The following is a 13,845-nucleotide window of genomic DNA, read 5'->3' on the forward strand; positions in this document are numbered from 1 at the left end:
GATTATTGTTTCAGGCAGATCATGAATTTCTACTAGCATTGGACATGCGTTAAGTTATTAACGTTAAACACATGTATAAATAATACTTTATAATTTCTAAGAGTAGATGAGATCATCATGATAGCTAACACTTTTGTATATTCTCACGTTTGGTTCTCAGAACAACCGTCTGAGCAAAAGGTTACTATATTTTGGTTTTCATTTAGCAAACAAGGCCCTGGGAAATGAATGGTTTGTCCACGTTCACACAAAGAGCAGGCTGGGAGGTCAGGGGTGTAGTCGTCTTGAACTTCTCCCTCCCAGGGAAGGCGAGGGTGGCTGTGTGACTGTCACTTTGGCCAGTTCTATGTGAGAGGATGTGATGGCTGTCACTTTAGGGTTGGCACCTATGAGATTCAGTGTTTCCTTCCTAGGTTTCCTTTTCCGATCCTTGATGGTAGAGGGTCCTGTAGGTAGAGCTAGAGCTCCTAGTTCCCAACACGGACAGGTAATAAATTTGAGCAGGTGATAAATTTTATTGTTTTAAACCAAGATTTGAGTTAATAAATTAGAGCAATAACACTAAAAACTGAAAGCATTCTAGGTATCTGTGTCCCCTAGCACCTAAAAAAACCACAACAATTTATTTCTCACAGTTGTGGAGACCAGGAGTCCAGGGTCAAGGTGCCAGCAGGGCTGAGGGACCGGCAGGAGAAGACATACCCAGCATCTCACACACTGCACTCTTCACAGAGGAGGAACGCTGGTCTCCGTTTAGCAGGAGAGCAGATCTTAGAAGCAGGAGAGAGCGAATCTGCTCTTTTTTCCCTTTCATAGCTGCATTAACCACCCAGGCTCTGCCCTCATGACCTAAACACTTCCCACCAGGCCTCGCCTCCCAGTCCTATTGAGATTTGGGGGACACATTCAAAGCAAATGATGCCTTAATTTTATTTGTGTAATCTGAATGTCCCCAACAGCTATCAAGCTGGACACTTCCTTCTTTCTGGTTGCCCAATAGAAAGTCCAATCTTGTACTGAGTTCCGAACCCCAGGTAATGTCATGGTGCTTCTCTGCCCTTCCAGCACCCCTCCCTAGACGGGCACAATCCTTGTCTGGTTTCCCCCATGACGGCCACCAAGGGCCACAGCAGCTTTGGGGCCCACATCTCCATAACATGCCGTGTTCCAAAGGCACCCTGTCCACGGTGCTCTGTGTCTCATTCAGACTAATGGAGCTGCCTGCAGAGTCAGAACCCGGACTGGGTCCCCCTTATCCCAGGGCAAAGCACAGCCAGTGTTCCAAGAGGGGCACTGAGGTAATGGGAGAGGCCCTGCCTGGCCCCCACCACTCACTGTTTCATTTGTTCGCTCAGTGAATACTTATGAGGCCTGCTCTCTGTACCAGGTAAGAGGATATTGGCCCTGTGTTACGTAAAAATAGACGGAAAACAATCATTTATTTCTTTTTGGAAAATGTTTGTCCTATATTGTGAAAGCGTTAGTGGTCCAGAATTTTTTTCACAGGCAGGTCTCAGAAACAACACTATTTTTGGAAGGAGGAATGATAGAAACTTGGGTTGCTCCTGCATGGCTGTAGAGATAGGAGGATGCCAGTTTTCCTCCCTCCAAGTCAGGGGGTCCATGGGGCATGTTCTCACTGATTAGTGTGGATGGAAGCCGCATTTCGTGTCCCTTCAGACTGAAGCATCCTTTGTACAGGGCTCTTGGCTGTGCTGCGTGGTGGACACAGGTCCTGTGAGAGCTCCAGATAAGGACCACCACAATGGGGCAGAGAGAACGACAAAATAAGCCCTGGGTGCAGTAAACTATTAGCCTTTGTGGCACCGCACATTGCTTCTCCACCCTGGTGCTCTTTTTAACACCCATTATGAGACTGATAAAACCACAGAAGCACAATGTTTGCATGAAACAAGAAATTATTACCCAGGAGAAAGCGAAATAAGCAGTCTGGCTTTACTCGCTCTTAGCCAACTTAAAAATCATTCATTTTGGAGACCATGCGGCTGGGTGATTCTTTATCATCTTCACTGTAGCCTTGCTGTCAATAATACCTCTGGACACATGGGTTATGATTACAGTTAGTTGCCTAGGCTATGTCTCAGGGAACTGAAGGCTGCTTTCACTAAAATACTGACTCTTCACTTGGCCTGCAGATGTCTGATGGGTGATTAAAATGGGATAAAAGCCTGGGATCTCTGCCTTCATATTGTGTCTGTCTTCTGTGCTGTCTTAACCCTTGGATCAGATTCAACTTGGCTCTGCATGGAAATGTGATCATTTTTAAATGTCCAAGACGATAATACAGGGTTAATTTCGGACACTGCTCATTGGAGCTGGTTTGTGTTTTCTTTTCTTTCTCTCTCCCTTCTTTGTCACTCCTGCCTTTGAGCTTCTTTGGAAGGCACTAAACCTAACCTACCTAACACCTAAAGTCCTTCCACACCATTACGGGGCCTGGACCGACAAGGCTGGGATGATTTGTATAGGGTGATGGCACCATCTACACAAAAATTCAACCTCCTTTAGGGCAAGTGACAGTGACCACCTGGTGGTCCAAGTCTGCCACAAGAAGAAACATTGTCTGGAACTGTGCCCCTGACCAGTGGAAAATGCCAGACTTTAGCCCACCCCCCAGCAATCAGTAAAAACGTGCTGCTGTCTTTGTTCTGAGAGCAGTTTGGCCCTTCTCTTGACCAGTGCCAACTCCCTCTTCAGCTGAGTGCCCCACCCCGTTTTGCATGAGTAAGAGTGGGCGTGCTTGCACTGCTTGGCCTGGTCTTGTTTCTACCATCTCTGTAGAGAGAGTCTGTTGTCCAGTATCCATTGGTGCCAAAAGATGAAGGCTAAGTCCACATGGGGTACACTGCCTGCAAGGGACACCTGGACCCATGGTCCATTTTGCAAAAGAAAAAACAGGGAGCCTGAGGAAGCAGGGTCACTAGTTCAAGGCCAGCCGGAGACTCGGTGAGACCCTGTTTCAAAATAAAATTTCCTTTAAGAAAGAGAGCTGAGGATACAGCTCAGTGGTAGAGTGTTTCCCTAGCAGAGGTGGCGATCTGGATTCAATTTCCAGTGTTGGAAGGGAAGTTAAAATTTAAAAATGAATCTTGGAGCCAGCAATTTAGCTCAGAGGTTCCACAGCCTGCCTTGCAAGCACAAGGGTCCTGAGTTTGATCCCCGGTACACACAAAAAAAGAATCTTGATGTGTGTAAAAAAGAATGAAACTTGGAGATTGTTTGTTATCATGGCATTAGCTACAGAGCCTTTCCTGACTGAGATGGACTCAGAGCGAGGAGAGAGGGAGGGTAGGACTCTGGTTATAAGGCTGAGACTACAGAGGATCACCCTTTCTACGTGGTGTGCATGCCCCCCATAAATAGTGGCAAAATTTTTCGTACGGATTGTTGTAGTTTACTTGCACATGGACTTTTCTCAGCACTGTATATGATGGCATTGCAAGAGCCAAGAGTGTAAAGGGACAAAAGCTTCCCTTTCCAAGCCATTCCTTGGAACAACTATTAATTAGAAACTAACAAATAACATAAGACCTAGAGATATTTAATTTTAAGTGAAAGAAAATTAGCTATTAATAAATAAACCCAAGGACTTGGGTGTTTAAGAGAGTTTCTAAGTTCTTATTGCACCTTAATTAAGCTCAGCTGAGAAGCCACCAGGCTATTAAACAGAGATGGACGGGGTCCGCAATTCGGGGCCACAGAGAGGCGCTGCCTTTATTAGTCTTCTTTGCCTCTCTGAAAACAAAGTAGGTTTGCGTTCCACTTAGGGACTAATTCATTTGTCACTGTGAAATCTCTGAGGACAGGAATGTCCATTTCAAACCTAATTTCCAGCTGTCTTTTCATTTTAGTGGTTTTGGAAGGGAGTTCATTTGCTTCAACCCTAGTATATTTGGGGGCCGGGTGCAAATACCTAGTGCCTGCTGTGAAACTTGAATATAACAGGAGCATTTTGTTCTCCCTGAGAGCAGCTCCATTTGTCAAAGGCTGGCAGGGCCCTTAAAGAAACATCACTCTTGCCCCCTTTGTAATGGTTTTATGCAAATAACATCCAAGCCTGAGTTTAGGAATGATTTCAAGGAAAGGAAAGCCAGGCAGGGAGAATGGAGTTGAGTGAGGAGGTGGGGTCTAGAGAGAAGAGAGGCAGGGCAAGGAGCAGCAGCCCCCAGACCAAGTGCACCTCACCTTGTCCTTGGCAGTGTAGCAGGGGTGGGTGTGGAGGCCAGTTCCTGCCCAAGCCAGCTGGCAGCAGTGCTGGGGACAATGACATGGGGTGTGAACAACGCTGCAGATGCTGCATCGCACTAGTTACCCCCTCAGGAAGCTGAGACGGGAGGATCACAAGTGTAAGGCCGACCTGGGTAACTTATCAAGACCCAGCTTCAAAATTTAAAAAAGGAATGCACGTGTAGTTCAGTGGTAGAGCATCCCAGGGTTCAATCCCCAGTACCACCACCAAAAGAAGAGATGATTCATGGAGAAAAGGGAATGACAGTTCTACTCTTAAGAAAAACCTGTTATTACGTAAAAGAATAGCAGACATTAAACAGCTATGAGATTTGGCTTCCAGTGGAAACACTTAGAAGGACGATGCAATAGTTCCGTTGCAAAATGTCAATATTTACACCACTCTGTCCTTTACACAATGTTGTCATTTGCCCTTTGCATTTGATGATGCTCTAATTTTTCACAAAGATCCATTTTCTATCTTAGAATCCAACTCCTCCAGCTGTCATCCCTTGCTCTTTACTTCCATGACTAGAAATGAACTCTGCCTTCAGGACTAATTTTTCCACAAGGAGCTTGCATTTATATCCACTGGGGAGAACCACACAAAGAGGACGGGGGCCTTCCTGGCATCCAGAGCCCGAGCAGAGGCTGGGTCCCTGTACCAGCCCTGCCACATGTTGCTTCATGTCACAGGGTCTGGTCGTCCGTCATGACTGCTGTTTCCCCAAATAGTTCTGGACTCCTTCCAGGCCTTTCCTCATCCTCTGACTTTGTCCATGACATGTGGGAGGAAGTAACAGTGTCTCTCTTAGGCAAATAATATAAAAGTCAGTCACCACTGGGCCATCTTATCTTCCTCTGTGATTATAGGAGGACATGCTAAGGTGGAGCTGCTCTGAGCCTGGGTCCTGATGCACAGAATTCCCAGTGGACCCTGAGGTGGAAATGCAGCCGCCTTAGTTTACATGCCGGAGATTTCTGGTCTTATTTGTTACTGCAGCAGAACCTCACCTATCCTGAGTAGCACCAGGAGTCATTTGCAGCATAGATGTTCCTTGACCTGGAATGGGGCTCCATCCCAACTAATCCATCATAAATTGGAAATACCTTAAATCAAAAATACATTTAACAGGGCCAGAGATTTACCTCAGTGGTTCTGCCGCCTGCTTCACAAGTACAAGTTTCCAAGTTCAATCCCTGCTACCAAAAAAAAAAAATGCATTTAATACACCTAACCTACCACACATCCTAGCTCAGCAGCAGGGCACACTGTAGTGTATCAGTGGCTCACCTTGCAATCACAGGGCTGCCTGGGACCTTAGCTCACTGCTGCTGCTCAGCACCACAAGAGATGCCTACCAAATAGCATGCTAGACAGAAGATAGAAATGCAATAACCAAAATACGGTTTCTACTAAATATGTATCACTTTTGCAACATCCTAAACTCAAAAAATCATGAGTTGAACCACTGAAGCCAGAGACCATCTGTAGTTGAAACTTCAGACATTTAAATCTATGAAATGCAAAGCTATTCTTTATTCAGCATGTCTTTGTAACCGTTTTTGGTTTTGTTTTTAAACCTGCAATCCTTTGTCAAGTCAAATTTTTGCATCTATGTTTTTGGAATAAATTCCTCAAACTGACTAATTTGCATTCTGTCCTCTGATTGGGTTTCAGAAAAGACCTAGGGATTCACTACCCTGTTGGTTTTTGCTACTTCCCAAGGACTTTTGAATATCAAGTCTATGGCTGCCAGTGTTCTGCCGCCTTTCATGACTCTTGCAACCTTTCTCCAAAATCCTATTTCTGTTCTGACACTGGGTCAGAGGCTTTCACCCATAAGCAAGCCTGGCGTCCATCAACATTTCTATCAAGTAAGAATGTAAACAGGAAGGTTGTCAGACAGAAACACCATGTGCTGCTAAGAGAAACCAGACAAAGTGAGGAATTGCCCAGGAAATTCAGGAAAATGGATAAGCCAGTCCCAAGAACCTGCCCCACTGAAGTCATCCACCCTGTGTGGACCAGCTCCCTGCATGAGTGGCCAGCTCTCAAGGATGAGGGGAACCCTTGCTTCTTTAACCAAGCAGCTCATTTAGACATTAAAGAGAAAAATCCTCTATTTTCACACCAATGGTGGTAGAGTAGCTGTAATTTGTACCTGGGACCAGAAGATGTTTTTCCCTCCATACAGACAAGATTTCCTTATCCTTCTGGGGTCTTGGCAGATCAGACACCCGAAGGGGAGGAGAGGACTCCATGCATCAATGCCCTGAATGACGGGAGTTCCATGTATATAATCCTCAAGGCACACATCATGTCTGATGGTCTGGTCTTAACTTTTTCTCAGTTTCTCCACTGTAGGCCTGATTGAAGCCACCCAAAGCTATGTGGGTGCTATCTAAAAGTGCAGAAGTTCACTTTCAAAAGAAAGAAAGGCAGAGACTTGATAACATGATGATTCTTCCCAGAGAATCAGCTAACCTTAGAGACTGGTTAGTGACCAGCCTCCCGGTGTGATTTCAAAGATCTTCCACATGCCATTGCCTTCCTCTCAAGCTGTAGTGTGCCTCAATCCCATCATCACCACTTCTTTTAGGCTGAGACACTGAACACGCCCTGTGAAGTAAGAGATATCAGATAATTCAAAGTCAGGACTCTGTTGTATGCAATGGAAAACTAACAAATTTAAAACATAGATAACTGAAACATGATGGAATGGCTTGTTGGTTTCAGGCACAGCTAGATCCAGAGCTATAATGATTCATCATAGTCTGACTGCTGTCTCCTGGCGTCTATCTCCTTTATCCTCTGAGACATTCCTTGAGAGCATTTCCTGCCCCAGCTGCAGGACAGCAACTCAGCCCAGAAGAGAAGAGTCTCTGCCTCCCTTGAAAGACACTGTGAAAATCTCCTTGCACCTCACTGGCCTTGAGTTGGTCACATGCTCATTCCTGGACCAATCAGAGTGGCCAAGGAGAGAATTCCTAATGGTCTTTAGTCCCTCTGATACTCAGGGTTGGCCTAGCTATTGGATGAGAGTAGCAGAATGGTTTTTCAGAGGAAACTGGGATTTGGTTACTCAAAGGTGAAAGGTGGTGTGATGGATTCTGAGTAGTGATAAAGTATACACTGCAAAGATCATGTGCATAAAGATATTTATACATTCAGGGGAGATGCACAGAGGCACAGTCTCATGCTCCTCCTGCCTGAAGGTGAAACCCATTTACCAGTGACCTGTAGTGACTTCTCAGATCAGCTACCTGTGACACTGGAAAGAGAAATCATCACGCTGTTGGACCACAAAGCAGGAGAAGACTGTAGGAAATGATACAGCAAGATGGATGCTAGGGAAGGGAGGCAACCAGCAGGGTGGAGAGAGGTTCTGGACAGGGATCATCAGTCTAAATGATGATGATGACAATGAGAGCCACCACTGACAGTGTTGCTCTGTGCCAGGCACTGCTGTAACCACTGGGTATAACTTCACTTCTCCCAAGTTTTATGAAGGTTTCACTCTCCTTAGATCCACTTTATAGGTAAGACCAGAGAGAGACAGAAGCCTTGAGCAAATTGCCCAAAGTTGCTGCTAGTGACATAGCTCTCTGGTCCGGAGTTCCCATGCTCAGACAGACCTTGAAGAATCACTCAGAACCCAAGCACCAGGACTGAGCTGCTGGCAGGGGATGCTAAAGCTTCTCAGATCAACTATCCCCTCATGAGAGATGGGGAAACTGAGGCCTCCATACCGTGGCCACTGTGTCCACCCCAGGGTGTGTGTCAGGACTTTTTCTTTCAGTAGCCAGTGGCAAAAAGGAAACTGTTTCAGCAATAAAGGGAATAAATCTCCTAAAGCGAAAGATCTAAGTATTCTCCAGGCACAGCTAAATTCTGGACACAATTCAGTATGACTCAGTTTCTCTGAGGCTTTGGTACTACATTCAGCTGGTTAGCAGGCCCTAAGAGCCAACATGGATGTGGTAGCTGGAGCCCCATCTTCCAAGGTTGAGCCTACAGAGAACATGAGTCCCAGGGATGAGCTGAGACACTTTCTGATTGGGCCAGCATAGGTCATGTGCTTCTCCCACGTGATTGGCTTAGTCCTGAAAATGCTTCATGCTAATTGATTTAACTCTGGATAATGCCTTCTCCTCTGACTCTCAGACTATATGTATTGAAGAGGGAAGAGTTTCCAAACAAAAATGGAAGGTGTGATTGTTCTGTTTCTAATGTAAAGTGATAGAGATGCAAGGGTTAAAGAACTTGTCAGTACCCAGTCTGCTTTGTGAGATAAGTTCATTTTTTGTTTATATTATGTTGGAAGCAAATTCAAAATGCCCTGTAACCCACAGCGACCTCTTCGAGAATGCCATCTGTGTTTTTCAGGCTCATCTATTTGAGTTTTGAAAATGAATTTGAAACAATTGACTGGCTTACGGGGTCTCTTGAGTCACTGAGTGTATGAACTCCCCAGTCACCTCTGGTGAGCTCTCAGGTTGACGTGGTCAAACCATGTATTCATGAACTGTGACATCTACCTTAAAACAAAGGGATATTATTTCTCTGTAAAGCTGCTGCTAGGGCCGGGGATGTGGCTCAGTGGCGCCACACCTGCCTGGCAAGTGCAAGGTCCTGAGTTTGATCCCCGGTACCAAAAAAAAAAAAGGCTGCTGCAGAGGAAGGTACTTAGACAATACCCTAGACTGAAATTTCTCTCCTGTGTAAGAGGCATGCACAAGGCATTTTCTCATCGTGCTCATTTTGATGAACTACAGTCCTTTATGAAAATTCAATTCAAGCTTTTAACAAGGCCTCTGCAAAGAGCCCACGATATAGCTACATCAAAATAGGGTGTAGATCAACACTCATGCTAGATAAATGTGGATTGTGTCCTGGAATGAATTTTCCTACTTAGAGGTCACTATCGCCCAAAGAGCTATGGATTAGCTCAGCAAAGGAAAGGGAGGTAAAGGACCAATCTTAGAAGGAATGAACTGTCACCACAGAGGTTCCATAAAGAAAAACTAAAGGCAATTTTTTCAGGATACCACTGTGGAGTCCTGTCATTCCCAGGATGCCCCACTCCTCCCCAGATTCAAATCTCTTGGGGATAAGGGTGACCAGCTCAGGCACAGAGCCCAGGCCTGCCTCACTCACTGAGTGTGAGGACAGGCAGGCCATCTCTAGCAGACAGTCCCACTGAAGATGTGCCTGATGACAGTTAATTTGGATTGTCAACTTGATTGACTCAAGAGCTGCTGACATCAAGAGCCAAATAAAGCCTTTAGAGTTGGTGTTGGGTATTCACCAAAAGAAAATCCAGGTGCTTTATTAGAAGAAGGGGAGCCTACAAACTCCCCCCCCCCCCGCCAGCATCAAATTGCCCACTGGTACCATTGCCTACCTGTGCTCCAGATCTCACTGCTCCTCAACACCTTCCCTGGACTTACCCAGATGTAACCTGGAAAAGCAAGTGCCCTCCTTCCCCATTAAGTACCTGAGACAGAATAACGAGCAAGTCTATGGGGGACCTGAAGCCCAGAATGTCCCCTGTAGCTGTGCCCGGGATCGTGAAAAACAGAGCCAGCTGGACTGTGCTGTGCAAACAGAGAGAGGCGGGGGTCCAGAGGGTCAAATTAACTAGGCAAGCAGGAAACAGTTCAAAGACTGCCAGGTAAAACTAAGAAAGTTACACACGCTACAGTTCTGCTAATCTAAAAATTTTAAATGTGACAATATATATTTGAGAGTGTAAACAAATTCAGTAAAAGTATATTATATGTGGCACAGAAACGAATTAGAGGATAACACTTTTTGGTGAGGGAGATGGAGATTTCATGAAAGATAGGTGCACAGGAAGTTAGCAGGGCCCTCCGAAAGTCTTTCTCAGGGGAAGGGGGAGCTATCCAGCTGCTTGTTACCTGAGTACCCAGTTCCTTGTTTTCCTTCCTGTGGGTCTGAAATGCTTCAAACAAGATCAAGCTGCAAGTGCCCAGGGCATCGTCTTCTCTGGCCAGAAATGACTCGTCTCCTGTGAGTCCACGCACTGTCCTAGATTACCTCAGAAACGGGGCTCTTGCTCACTCAGACGAGCAGCAGACCATGCCTGCCTGGTCTTTCCAGATCCCTGGGTTTGCTCTGTTTTATTTGCGCAGGGTGGGGAGAGGGCAAACATACCCTCCTCCTGCAGCCCTTGGTGCTTTGCGATCTGTCTACTGCTCACTGCTCGGGGCTTGGGAAAGAGCTGCTGCAGCAGCCATCTCCCCATAGGGACCTGGACAAGCTCCAGCTGCCCAGAACTGGGAAAGCAGTTGTCAGGTACAGTGCTGCATGGGGATCTGAGTGGAACCACAGCCTGGCCTGGACATAAGAGGCTCATTCGTGTCCAGGGGTCAGACTGCCTGGCCTTCCAGCTATCTGGGTCTGGAGTGAAACATCAGAGACACCTTTCTTTTTTGGTTTTCCCCTTTCCCTTTTAAATGCAGCATCTCCCAGGCAGGGGGGCTGATTGAGCCATGTCTGTCCACACTGTAGCCAGAACTTGTGGACCAGCGAGGTTTGTCTCTGGGGGCAGAAAAGAGCTCAGAGCGGGGACAGAACCCAGGAGCTGGGAGGAAGGTGACAGGTCCTGCCGGACAAGCCATCCCAATTTCCACCTCCCTGCTCTGCCTGGGGGCTTACACTGCTCTATGCTGGGGGAAGAAGGGATGGCCTTACCTCAAAGTCAGTGTGCGACCTCACCTCTCATATTCACCACCTCTCCATATTCTTGCTTGGGTTGGAGTAGGCCCATCAGATAAATGATTCTAAGGAATTTAAGTATAAAATGTCATTAATAGAGGCTCGTCTACTACTTAGGAAAAAGAGGTAAGGAAACTTGGGCAGAAGCAAATCAAGTATAAGGAAGGGGAAAGGATTTATACAGCCTCTGAGTCAACAAGCAAAGCCACAGTGAAAATCAAAAGTGGCAACATCTGTGTGGAATATTCCCTCGGCAGAATATGTCTGCAAACATGTGTGGATGTCAGGAACTAACACCTGATTCACAAACTTGAAGAGTCACATCTATTGTCCCCTATAACAGAAGGGATGAATAATTCAGCTTAACCACACATCATCTTTCTGCTCTGCTTTCCTCAGCACATCAGCTTGGTTTTCAAGCATGTCTCCTCATGCTCACATAATAGCTGCTTTGGTTCCAACCTCTTGTGCTCAACCATTTTCAGAGCCAGAAGATAGAGTTCCTTCTAGTGCATCATTTTCTAAGAGAAGAAATCCTTTCCCAGAAAACTTTCCCCATCCCAGAATATTTATCCTATTACATTGGTCAGACTTGGGTGCAGTGGCTGATCCTTACTTTGAAGGAGGTTGGGCAGGAAGTTTGGAGGTATATTTGGACTCTGTAGCAGAAGGAGTTCCATGCAAGACAAAGGGCTGGAGCAGACCACTGGGTAGGTAGGTGACCCTTAGCTCTTGCCATTGAAAGGAAGTAAGCCTTGCTCAGTTGGACCTGAGCGTTCGGGGAGGGAGAAGTGCTGTGAGCCCCGTCTCATCACTGCAGATCGTGGTTCTTGTGGCAGTGCAAACTCTTCTGGACATCTCCAGTGTTTTCTAAAGAGTGGGACTGTCCCCAAGCTAAAGGATCCCTAAGTGCAGGAACTTCCTGCACGAGGCTCAGGGACCATGGGGGAGAGGGGCAGGGAGGTGGGTGTGAAGGAGGGTGAGAGAGAAGGTGTTCAGTCACTTTTTCCCCTTTCTGGTCTGTTGGACAAACTGAGTTTTCATGAAAGGTTTTCTTTGAAGAACATGTTTACACGTGGAAATACTGGAGAATATAATCGGTGGAGTTAGGAGAATTCAACACTGGCTTTTTCAGTGGGAACAATCAGCCAGTATAGTTACTCAGCAAATACGTCTGCCTGGATTTTTTGACACTTGAAAAAATAAGTCGTAGATAGTTAACAGGCTGCGTTTTTGTTTTTGTTTTTGTTTTTGTTTTTTTTCTGCTTTCCTCTCTTGGGGAACATCTGTTTCCAGGGTTCCAAAGACAGGTCTCAGAAACTCCTGTGTGTGTCAGGCCTCAAAGTCACAGAAAACTAAACATTTCAAAGTGACACTGTCAGGGGGCCAAATTGTTTCTTTTCGTTTTTTTTCTTCCCTTTGGTCTTCTAACTCAGTCACTCATGGTATGTTAACAGACAGTGGGAGAATCTAGGTTGCACCTTTTTTCTTCTCTAAGAATAGGAAAAATAAAATTTGGCTAGAGCTAAGACCTCCTGAGCTTGCATAGGAAGGGGAAGGCGTGGTTCTGTTTCTGCCCGCTCCTCCTGGGCGACCTGAGGTGGGCGGGGCTCCTTCCCAATGAGCAATAACGCTGCCTTGGGCTTCCTAGGGATTGAAATGTCCCAAGCCATCCCTTTCCCAGGGTGATGACAAGTTAATCCGGGCACCGTTCCAAATGTTACTTATCAGATTCCAAGAGGCATCATCCTGGCGCCTGAGCCTGCCGGTGGCACTTGCTGGGGGTGGCGCCGTCGAGGGCGCACGGGGAGCCTGGCGCTCTCTGCCCAGATCCCGCTGGGTCGGCTGTTTGGTTCTGGCTCTGACCAGGCGCCATAGAGACAGGGCAGTAGGCAAGGAAAATGACTCACCTGGCTCAGAGCCTAGAAGATGGATGCTGATTCCTTCCTGCAGACAAAAATAAGATTATGGAGAGACTGGGTTAAAAAATGTGTCCTGCTTTAAATAACTCTTTTTAATCCATTAACGTGAAGATACAATAATTTGCTGAGATCCAAAGAGTCCAAGACAGAACCATCATGTAAGTCAAGTTGTTTATTAAGTCAGTGATTTCCTTTCCACCTCTTCCTCTTGGTAGACAGGGCCAGAGCTCACCAATAGCCCAGGCTCCCCACTTCTTCCAAATAGATAGGAGGTTCAGACTTACACATGTATGGACACGTGACCACCCTCAGCCAATGAAATTGGAGCAAAAGTGACGTTTAAATGCAGAAGCATTGAAGAACTTCAGTGTGATTCTGCATGCACCCTTTCCCTGCCCTATTGGTGTCAGGAACATGTGTTGAGAGGTGCAGCCTCCATCAGACATGACCACTGAATGACTGTGATGAACAGAGGCCCCCACAGACAGCTCATACTAGACATAAAGTGTGAAGGGAAAAAACTTTGGTTGTGTTAAGCCATGGAGATCTGGGTCTTATTTGTTACTGCAACATAACCTTGCCCATCCTGTTTATTCTACCCATCATCTTCTGCCACAATATCCAATAAATACCCAATAGATAGATGCATTAAAGGCTCGTGGCTTCCTCTACACTCATACCCTCAAGATTATTGGTTGCCAACTTCCTCCAGGCCAAAAAAAAAAAAAAAAAGTGAGGACTGTTGGAGGAGAGAGCTGTTGACTTCAGCTATGGCCCCAACATGGAGTCTGATGAGAGCGAAAGGGGCCTTGAAAGCACAGACATCAGAGATGAACACTTAAATGGCTATGTCAAAGGAGATTTAAATTCAGAACTAGAAGTATCTGTTGACAGGAATGAGCCTGCAGGACTTGGGTACTTGGTGCCATC

The 13,845-nt window shown here is 46.2% G+C and overlaps 1 long non-coding RNA gene across 2 annotated transcripts; it reads right to left on the bottom strand.

Moving 5' to 3' along the window:
• Positions 1-423: 423 nt before the first annotated feature.
• On the bottom strand, positions 424-12,984 carry LOC110344562 (uncharacterized). 2 transcript variants are annotated; one of them, XR_002387213.2, is made up of 3 exons: positions 12,904-12,984; positions 10,970-11,058; positions 424-6,871 (listed from the first exon to the last, which is right to left on the bottom strand). It is a non-coding gene; the product is annotated as an uncharacterized LOC110344562 (long non-coding RNA). The 2 variants fall into 2 exon arrangements; XR_015446068.1 differs by having other exon boundaries at positions 10,174-11,058.
• Between the last annotated feature and the right edge of the window lie 861 nt (positions 12,985-13,845).

The sequence above is a fragment of the Heterocephalus glaber genome, unplaced genomic scaffold (genome assembly GCF_053883595.1).
Source record: "Heterocephalus glaber isolate CG9 unplaced genomic scaffold, H.glaber_assembly_v1.0 deba00001673, whole genome shotgun sequence".
NCBI lineage: Eukaryota > Metazoa > Chordata > Mammalia > Rodentia > Bathyergidae > Heterocephalus > Heterocephalus glaber.